The following is a 9,134-nucleotide window of genomic DNA, read 5'->3' on the forward strand; positions in this document are numbered from 1 at the left end:
GGACTTAAAATAGCTGACCTCATCTGGTGTAGTCTCCTCTAGCTACAGAGCCTGAAGGGTCCTGACATGAGTAGATCTGTCTAACAAACTATTTTCTCTCAAAACTCACAGCAGCAAGTTCTTCTTGATTCTTGAGTTAAATTAAAGATTGAAGAATTGATTTGCATAGAGAAGGCAACTGCTTGTTAACCTTTATTGATTGAATTATGATTGGTAAATTAAATAAGCCTCTGTCCTAAGGATTTTATAATGGAGATTAAATTGACATTATAAGAGTTTGGATTTTACTAGTTGGAGCTCATTTCCCCTTCCTTAGCTCTCATAGACTTTCTTTATGTACTTAATTAAGGCTTAAATTTCATTCTTCTTTTATTAATAAGATTGTAACTATTGGTTTTCTTGCTTGCTGAAAGTGAAGATGACTTGAAGCACTTACTGATGAAGATGAAAGACTACAGTCTGCAGTGTGGATCACACCTCAATATAAAAAAGCAGAAATCATCACAACTGGGCCAATAAGCAGCATCATGATAAATGGAGAAAAGATTGAAGTTGTCCAAGATTTCATATTCCGGGGGTCCACAATCAACACCAATGGAAGCAGCAGTCAAGAAATCAGACGACCTATGCACTTGGCAAATCTGCTGCAAAAGACCTCTTTCAAGTGCTGAAGAACAAGGATGTCTCTTTGAAGACTAAGGTGCATTTGACCTAAGCTGTGGTATTTTCAATAATCTCATACGCATGTGAAAGCTAGTCAATGAATAAGAAAGACCAAAGAAGAGTTAATGCTTTTGAGTTGTGGTGTTGGAGAAGAATGCTGAAAGTACCATGGACTGCTAAAAGAACTAACAAATCTGTCCTGGAAGAAGTGCAGCCAGTATGCTCCTTGGAAGAAAGAATGGTGAAACTTCATTTCACCTACTTTGGTCATACCATGACATGTGAAAATTATATGAAATTCAAATTTCAGTGTCCATAAATAAAGCTTTATTGAAACACAACAATGTTTATTCATTTACACACTACCTATGGCTTCTTTCATGCTACAATGGTAGGACTGGTTAGTTGTAACAAGAATATATGACTCGCAAAGGTAAAATATTTGCTATATATATATATATAGATAGATAGATATAGATATAGATATATATAGATCTTTGCAAAAAGTTGACTGACCTCTGCTCTAGATTCTAGAGAAAGAGGTTGGAAAGAAATGCTAAGAGTGTTGATTACACATAATCACAGAAAAAAAATTGACCAATTTGCCAGCAAGAATGAACAGAAAAAAGAGAATCCAAAAATTTTAGGGCTTGCAGGATTGGAAGAGGCAACTGTTTCTTAACCAAATAGGTGAAAATAAAACTAGGGAGACCTTTGAGTGACAAGAGTTGATAAAAAGCCTTGGAGTCAGGATCAAATTGAGGATACAGTCATCACATGTACTGTTAAAGCTTCTGAAAGGATTAAGGTATCTTGTAGTTCAAGATCCAACCTGGGTAACGTGCCCAGTAAATATTTTTGATTGAGCAAAATAGCACAGGGTGTTACTCTCCCAATAATATCTAACAGGACCAAAGAATTTACAATTAACTCAAGGGTGAAGAGAGAGAGAGAGAGGGAATAAGAGAGAAGAAGGAGTATGGAGGAAGTGTGGAGGTGTGGAGGCATGGGTATGAGAGCCAAAGAAATACAGCAAATTTAAGATGCATATGTAGAAAAAACTATGGTTTGACTACTGGCACTTGGAACTGAAACAAACAAAATAGATAAAAAGCTAAGTTTTTGAGAGAGGTATATTATAAAAAACGCCATCTGTCTAAACTAAAATAGACTGTGACTATTTGAGACTAAAAATGATCTTATGATTCCCATACACCTATGGATGTAGACTAAAGCTGCCTCGTCACCAAGGAGGCCACAGTTCCTAAAGCCATTTTAGATGTGGTGAAGGAGGATAACTACCCTCAGAGAGAGGCAGGTTGGAGGCACACAGAACACCAAACTTTCAGGAAGTGGAGTCAGAGAATAGTCCTCACTCACAGTGGTATTTTAGAATTAGTGCAGTGTGGTCACAAGTAAAATGGTGTCTTCTGAGTAACCTCTATTAACACAGGGAATTTAGGATGAGTTAAGCCTCTCTTAATTTCCTTTATCTCGATGTGCCTTAATTTCAGATTTTAGATCTAGATTTCCATTATAATTTTTTTAAAGCTGTGATCATTATTTAACTTATTTTTCCCAGAAAATACCATTGACATTTGTGCTCAGTATTGTACTTGGAATTGAAATAAATATTAGACATTTCTATGTTTATCTGATTCCAGAGAATAATTCCTCTATTTTTTCTTTAGTAATCTCTAATAATTTCTCTGTTTTGAAGCTCTCAGTTTTTTTTTTTCCCCCTAAGAAAAGTGAAAGGACTGTGGCTGGGTAGATGTGTTGTTTCAAGCATAAGAGGGAGCTCTTAAGAGTTCTGAGTTTTCATCCCCACACCCAGCAGTGACTCAGTGTGCAGCCTTAGGCCAGACAGCTTAACATATCTGCTTAATTTTTCAAGGATTAAAAGATATTATAACTTTTTGAATGCTGAGGATTTTGTACATAGTATTATCTGATGTGGAAAGTTATAATATACATGCAATTACTGGTTCTTTGAAATAGACACCATCAATGACCCAAGATAAGCAAGAAACAAACTTGGAAAAGGCTTTCTATTCACCCTAAACTCCTCCACTGTATTTGGGTTCAGTGCAACTTGATCATACAGTTGATTTATTGTGAGCTTCCACTGATACGAGCTCTGCGGTAGGTGTTGTGTGTATAGAAGTTGATACAGTAGAGGGTTCTATTGCCACTTATGTGACTATCAAAGGTCCTATGGGCTGGATCAGCCTTGGGCATAACTTTCTGTGACCAACTAATTCCTCTTTAGGTCTTCCAGATGAAGGTGAAGATAATACCTCTTTGGCTCACCTAAATAAAGTGCTGGCTGGCTTTCCCAGGATCCCGGAAAGCCTGGTACCTACCATCTCTGTATCTGTCTATATAATTCCTCCAGAATGAAAGAGCAACATCTGTCACATTCCCCAAAACCTCTGTGCTTTGCTCTTCTTAGCTGGATTCACTTCCCACAGACATATACAATGAGTTCAGAAGTGAGCTTGCTGGCCACATGATTGCAGCTGTTTTGGGGCAATGGTTCTCAAAGTGTGGTCCCCAGACAGCACCCGCAGCGTCACCTGGGAACTTGTTAGAAATACAAATTCCTGAGCCCCACCGCAGACCTGTTGAATCAGGACCTCTGGGGGCATTGTTGTGAGCTGCCACGAGACAGCCCTTAACTCATGGGGACCCTGTGCACAATAGAACCAAACCAATTTCTGTGCCATCTCATGACTGGCTGTGGATTGGACAGCTATGAGCTGTAGAGTTTTTGCTGACTGATTTTTGGAAGTAGATCTCCAAGGCTCTCTTTCTAGTCTATTTTAGTCTATAAGCTCTGCTGGAACCTGTCTGGCTTCCTAGATGGAAGTAGAGAATTCTACCACTGAACCATCACTGCCTTTCTCTGCGGGTAGAAGGCAGTAATGTGTATTTTAACAAGTTCTCTAGAAGCATGGAAGGGTTCATGTTGAAATTTGAGGACCATCATTGGAGAGAATCACTTGTCAGTGAGAGGCCAGATCCAAACTGTTACAAAAGCAGAAGAAAAACTTCTTCTATGCTTGGAATTATTGCTCTTATGTGATTATTTTTCTAACTGATTGTGGAAGAAGAAAGGGGCATGATAATGGTGAGTTTCCTTAGAAGTCTGGCTAGAGGTCTCATATGGGGCAACTGAAATCGGCTGCATTTTAAAATTTGAATTCCAATTCTGCCTTTCTAGATTTGTAAAGTTTATATATATATATATAATATATGGAAAACTTCACTTTGCTTAACCTATGTAAAGAAGCTTTTACAGGTAGTCCCTGACTTACGATAGGGTTCTGTCCTGATGATTCCATCTTAAATCAGTTTTGAGGTAAGGCAAACACTTCTTCTTCTTTTTTTTTCTCAGCTTTCATTATTATTGCCTTTTATTACCAGTATAATAAGGAGGAAGAATCATTAACAACCTGAGATATGCAGATGATACAACTTTGCTTGCTGAAAGTGAGGATGACTTAAGGCACCTACTGATGAAGGTTGAAGAATACAGTCTGCAGTATGGATTACATCTCAACATAAAGAAAACAAAAATCCTCACAACTGGACCAATGAGCAGCATCACAATAAATGGAGAGAAGATTGACGTTGTCAAAGAATTCACGTTGCTTGGTTCTACAATCGATGCCAACGGAAGCAGCAGTCAGGACATTAGACGACGTGTAGCATTGGGAAAGTCAACTGCAAAGGAACTGTTTCAAGTGCTGAGGAGCAAGGATATCTCCTTGAGGACTAAGGTGCGCCTGACACAAGCCATGATATTTCCAATCGCCTGGTATGCATGTGAGAGCTGAACAATGAATAAGGAAGACCGAAAAAGAGTTGATGCTTTTGAGTTGTGGTGCTGGCGGAGAATGCTGAAAGTACCATGGACTGCTAAAAGAACTAACAGATCTGTCCTGGAGGAAGTGCAGCCAGAATGCTCCTTGGAAGCAAGAATGGCCAGACTTCGTCTCACCTATTTTGGTCATGTTGTAAGAAGGGACCATTCCCTGGAGAAGGATGTCATGCTTGGTAGGGTGGAGGGTCGACGAAAGAGGGGGAGGCCTTCAATGAGATGGATTAATATGGTGGCTGCGATGATGGGCTCAAGTATAGCAGGGATTGTGGGGCTGGCGCGGGATCGGGCAGTGTTTCGGTCTGCTGTGCATGGGGTCACTATGAGTCAGAAACGACTCGAGGGCACTTAACAACAACAACAACAACATTACCAGTATTGTTATAAACCCAATTTCTGAACATCTGAGTGAACATCTGAGAATGATAACATCAGGAAATAACCTACTGCAACATTGTATGTTGTAGATATTACTAATGAGAAGATGCACAAAAACAAACAAACAAAAAAAGAAAACCCCAGATGGTCTACGTGTGGTTCATTGTAACTCAAATATATCATAAGTCTGGGACTACATTTATGTAAACAAAGGAGTTTGAGCTTGGCTCCATAGACAACAGAGAGTGAGTTTGGTTTTAAACAGGAAGATGATGTGATCAGATTTGATTTTTAAAAAGTCAACTCCAGTGACAGTGTGAGCGTTGATATGGTATGAGGAAGAGGCTGGGTGCAGCAAAATGAAGGATGGGGTATGGGAGGCTATGGTTCTGGTTCTGGTGAACTGAGGGAGTGGATCAGTGTGGAGGACAGAGCTTCTTCCCATTCTGACCCTAGGCCAACTCTTCAGCTTTACTTCTGTCACCTATCTCTGTGCTGCAGTCATTTCCTGAACAATCCAGCATTTCAGGCTGTCCCACTTACCCACACATTGCACAGTTGATTCCTTCCTCTTATTCCAGAAAAAATTCCTAAACATCTTTAAAGAGCCAATTCAACTTTCTTCACCTCTACTTCCCTTAAGTGAGTTATTTGCCCTATCTTCTGTATTCCAGCAGCAGTATTTTATTCATATTTTGGTTATAGACAGATACATAAATAGTGTATTGTTCTTTATCTATGTGCCTATTTTTTTTTCTCATTAAAATGTGAATTCTTGGAGGACAGGGATAATATCTACTCCTTAGCTTACCTACAAAGCTTTTTTTAAAATAAAAATTGTAAGTTAATTCAAATTTTATCCAACAAATATTTCTAAGCAAGCCTAAGGCATTTGACTGCTAACCAGAAGGCTGGCGGTTCAAACTCACCAGCCACTCCTTGGAAGGAAGACTGGGCAATCTACTTCTGTAGAGATACCACTTTGGAAACGCAAGTGGGAAAACCAAGAGGGGTCACTATGAGTTGGGACCAGCTCGATGGCAGTGAGTTTGTTTTTTTGTTATTTACTTTGTGCCAGAAACTTTTCTAGACATGTAACAGTGAAGGTCTCTGCCATATTGAGCTTGTATTCTAAAAGAGGGAAATAGAAAAAACAAAAAATAAAATAATAGTTAATACATGCTATGACAGGGGAAAAAATAAAGCACAGTAAAAAGTATAGGGAGGGACTGTTTTGAGGGTACTATCTTATACAGAAGAGTCCCTGCGTGGTACAAACAATTTACATGCTGGGTTGCTAACTGAAGCTTTGGAGTTTGAGTTCACTCAGAGGTGATTTGGAAGAAAGGCCTGGTGATGTAGTTTTGAAAAAGCAACCATTGAAAATCCTATGGAACACAGTTCTGCTCTGACATATGCAAGGTTGCCATGAGTCAGAGTCAACCTGACAGGGACTGATACAGTGTAAGTTATACAAACTAGTCAAGAAGGCCTTACTGGCAAGGTGGAATTTGAATAAAAACCTACAGAAAGTGAAGGAGTGAGCCATGTGGATATTCGGGGGGGGGGGGGGGGAAGGGGAAAGCATCTTCCAGGAAAAGGGAGCAGCAATGCAAATGGCTTTGAATTGGGAGGGGGCATGGCTTGTTCATGTGGCCAGGAACCTCAGAAGCAGCAGGATATCCAGATAAAGGGGCGGGAGGCAAAGCTAGGCCCCAAGCCCCCTAGAGCCAGGAAAGGGAGGGAGCAGGAGTATCCATGGACCACAGGAGTGGCAGGATCCTGGTAAAAGGAGAGGAGGCAAGGAAGACCCCAGCCCCCTAGAGCCAGGAAAGGAAAGGAGTGGCCGGGGAGCACAAAGTGGCAGGTTCCAGGTAAGAATTAGGTAGGGGGAGGACACAGAGGTTTCCAACAGCTAAGGGAGACAAACTTGTCTGTCAGTTTGTCATCCTGTGGGGCTTATATGTTGCTGTGAGGCTTGAGGCTCTGTCACTGGTGTTTCAGACTCCAGCAGAGTTGCACATGGTGCACAGGTTTCACTGCAGCTTACAGACTAAGACAGACTAGGAAGAAAGAGGAGGCCATCCACTTCTCAAAAACTGGCCAAGGAAAACCTTATGAATAGCAGAGAAACACTATCTGATACATTACTGGGCAACTTTATGAATAGCTCAGAAACATTGTCTGACACAGTACAGGAAGATGAGTCCGTTGGGTCAGAAAGCACTCAAAATTGGACTGGGAAAGAGTTGCTTCATCAGAGTAAAACCAACCTTAATGATATGGATAAAGTAAGACTTTCAGGACCTCCATGTGCTGACATGGCATGACTCAAATTGAGGAGAAACAGCTGTAAACATCCATTAATCATTGGAACATGGAATGTATGAAGTATGAATCTGGGAGAATTGGAAGTTGTCAAAAAGAAATGGAACACATAAAGATTGATATCCTAAGCATTGTTGTTGTTGTTGTTGTTATGTGCCGTCGAGTCGGCCCCGACTCATAGTGACCCCTCCTTGGGTTTCCGAGGCAGTATCACTACGGAAGTAGGATTGCCCAACCTTCCTTCCGAGGAGTGGCTGGTGGGTTTGAACCGCCAGCCGTCTGGTTAGCAGGCAAGTGTCTTAGCCACTATGCTACCAGAGCATTAGCGAGCTGAAATGGATGGGTTTTGGGCATTTTGAATCAGACAACCATGTTGGGAATGACACATTGAAGAGGAATGTCATGGCATTCATCATCACAAAGGATATTTCAAGATCTGTCTTGAAGTACAATGCTGTCAGTGATAGGATAATATCCATACATCTAAAGGAAGACCTGTTAATGCTACTATTATTCAAATTTACACACCAACCAACAAAGCCAAAGATGAGGAAATTGAAGATTTTTATCAACTTCTGCAGTGTGAAATTGACCAAACATACAATCAAGATGTGTTGCTTATCACTGGTGATTGGAATGCAAAAGTTGGAAACAAGGAAGAATCACCAGTAGTTGGAAAATTTGGCCTTGGTGACAGAAATGACACTGGATGTTGCATGATAGAATTTTGCAAGACCAACGACCATTGCAAATATATTTTTTTTTAACAACACAAATGGCAGCTATACATGTGGACTTTGCCCGATGGAGTACATAGGAATCAGATTGACTTACATCTGTGGCAAGAGGCAATGGAAAAGGTCAGGATCTTCAGCCAAAACAAGGCTAGGAGCTGACTGTGGAACAGACCAGCAACTGCTCATATGCAAGTTCAACGTGAAGTTGAAGACAATTAAAACAAGTCCACAAGAGCCAAAATATGATCTTGAATATATCCCTCCTGAATTTGGAGACTAAAGAATAGATTTGATGCATTGAACACCAATGACTGAGAACCAGAAGAACTGTGGGATTACATCAAGAGCATCATCCATGAAGAAAGCAAGTTGTTGTTGTTGTTATTTTCCATCGAGTCAGATCCGACCCATAGCGACCCCTCCTTCGGTTTCTGAGGCAGTATCACTACGGAAGTAGATTGCCCGACCTTCCTTCCGAGGAGTGGCTGGTGGGTTTGAACCACCAGCCTTCTGGTTAGTAGTCAAGCCTGAAGAAAGCAAGAGGTCATTGAAAATATGAGAAAGAAAGAAAAGACCAAAATGGATGTCAGAAGAGACTCTGAAACTTGGCCTTGTTGACAGAGAAGCTAATGCAAATGGAAGAAATGACAAGATAAAAGAGCTGAACAGAAGATTTCAAAGGGCAGCTTGACCAGACAAAGCCAATTACTATAATGAAATGTGCAAAGACCTAGAGTTAGAAAACCAAAAGGGAAGAACACACTCAGCATTTCTCAAGCTGAAAGAACCAAGGAAAAAGTTTAAGCTTTGAGTTGCAATATTGAAAAATTGTATGGGCAAAATATTGAACGATGCAGGATGCATCAAAAGAAGATGGAAGGAATACATAGAGTCACTGTACCAAGAAGAACTGGTCAATCTTCATCCATTTCAGGAGGTGCTATATGTTCAAGTAAGATGGGGCAATCTACTTCCGTAGTGATACTGCCTCAGAAACCCAAGGAGGGGTCGCTATGAGTCGGGTCTGACTCGATGGCACATAACAACAACAACAACAACATATGTTCGAGAACCAATGGTACTGAAGGAAGAAATTGAAGCTGCACTGAAGGAATTGGTGAAAAACAAGGCTCCAGGAATTG

The sequence above is a fragment of the Orycteropus afer genome, unplaced genomic scaffold (genome assembly GCF_000298275.1).
Source record: "Orycteropus afer afer isolate SDZICR_OR568_19922 unplaced genomic scaffold, OryAfe1.0 scaffold00044, whole genome shotgun sequence".
NCBI lineage: Eukaryota > Metazoa > Chordata > Mammalia > Tubulidentata > Orycteropodidae > Orycteropus > Orycteropus afer.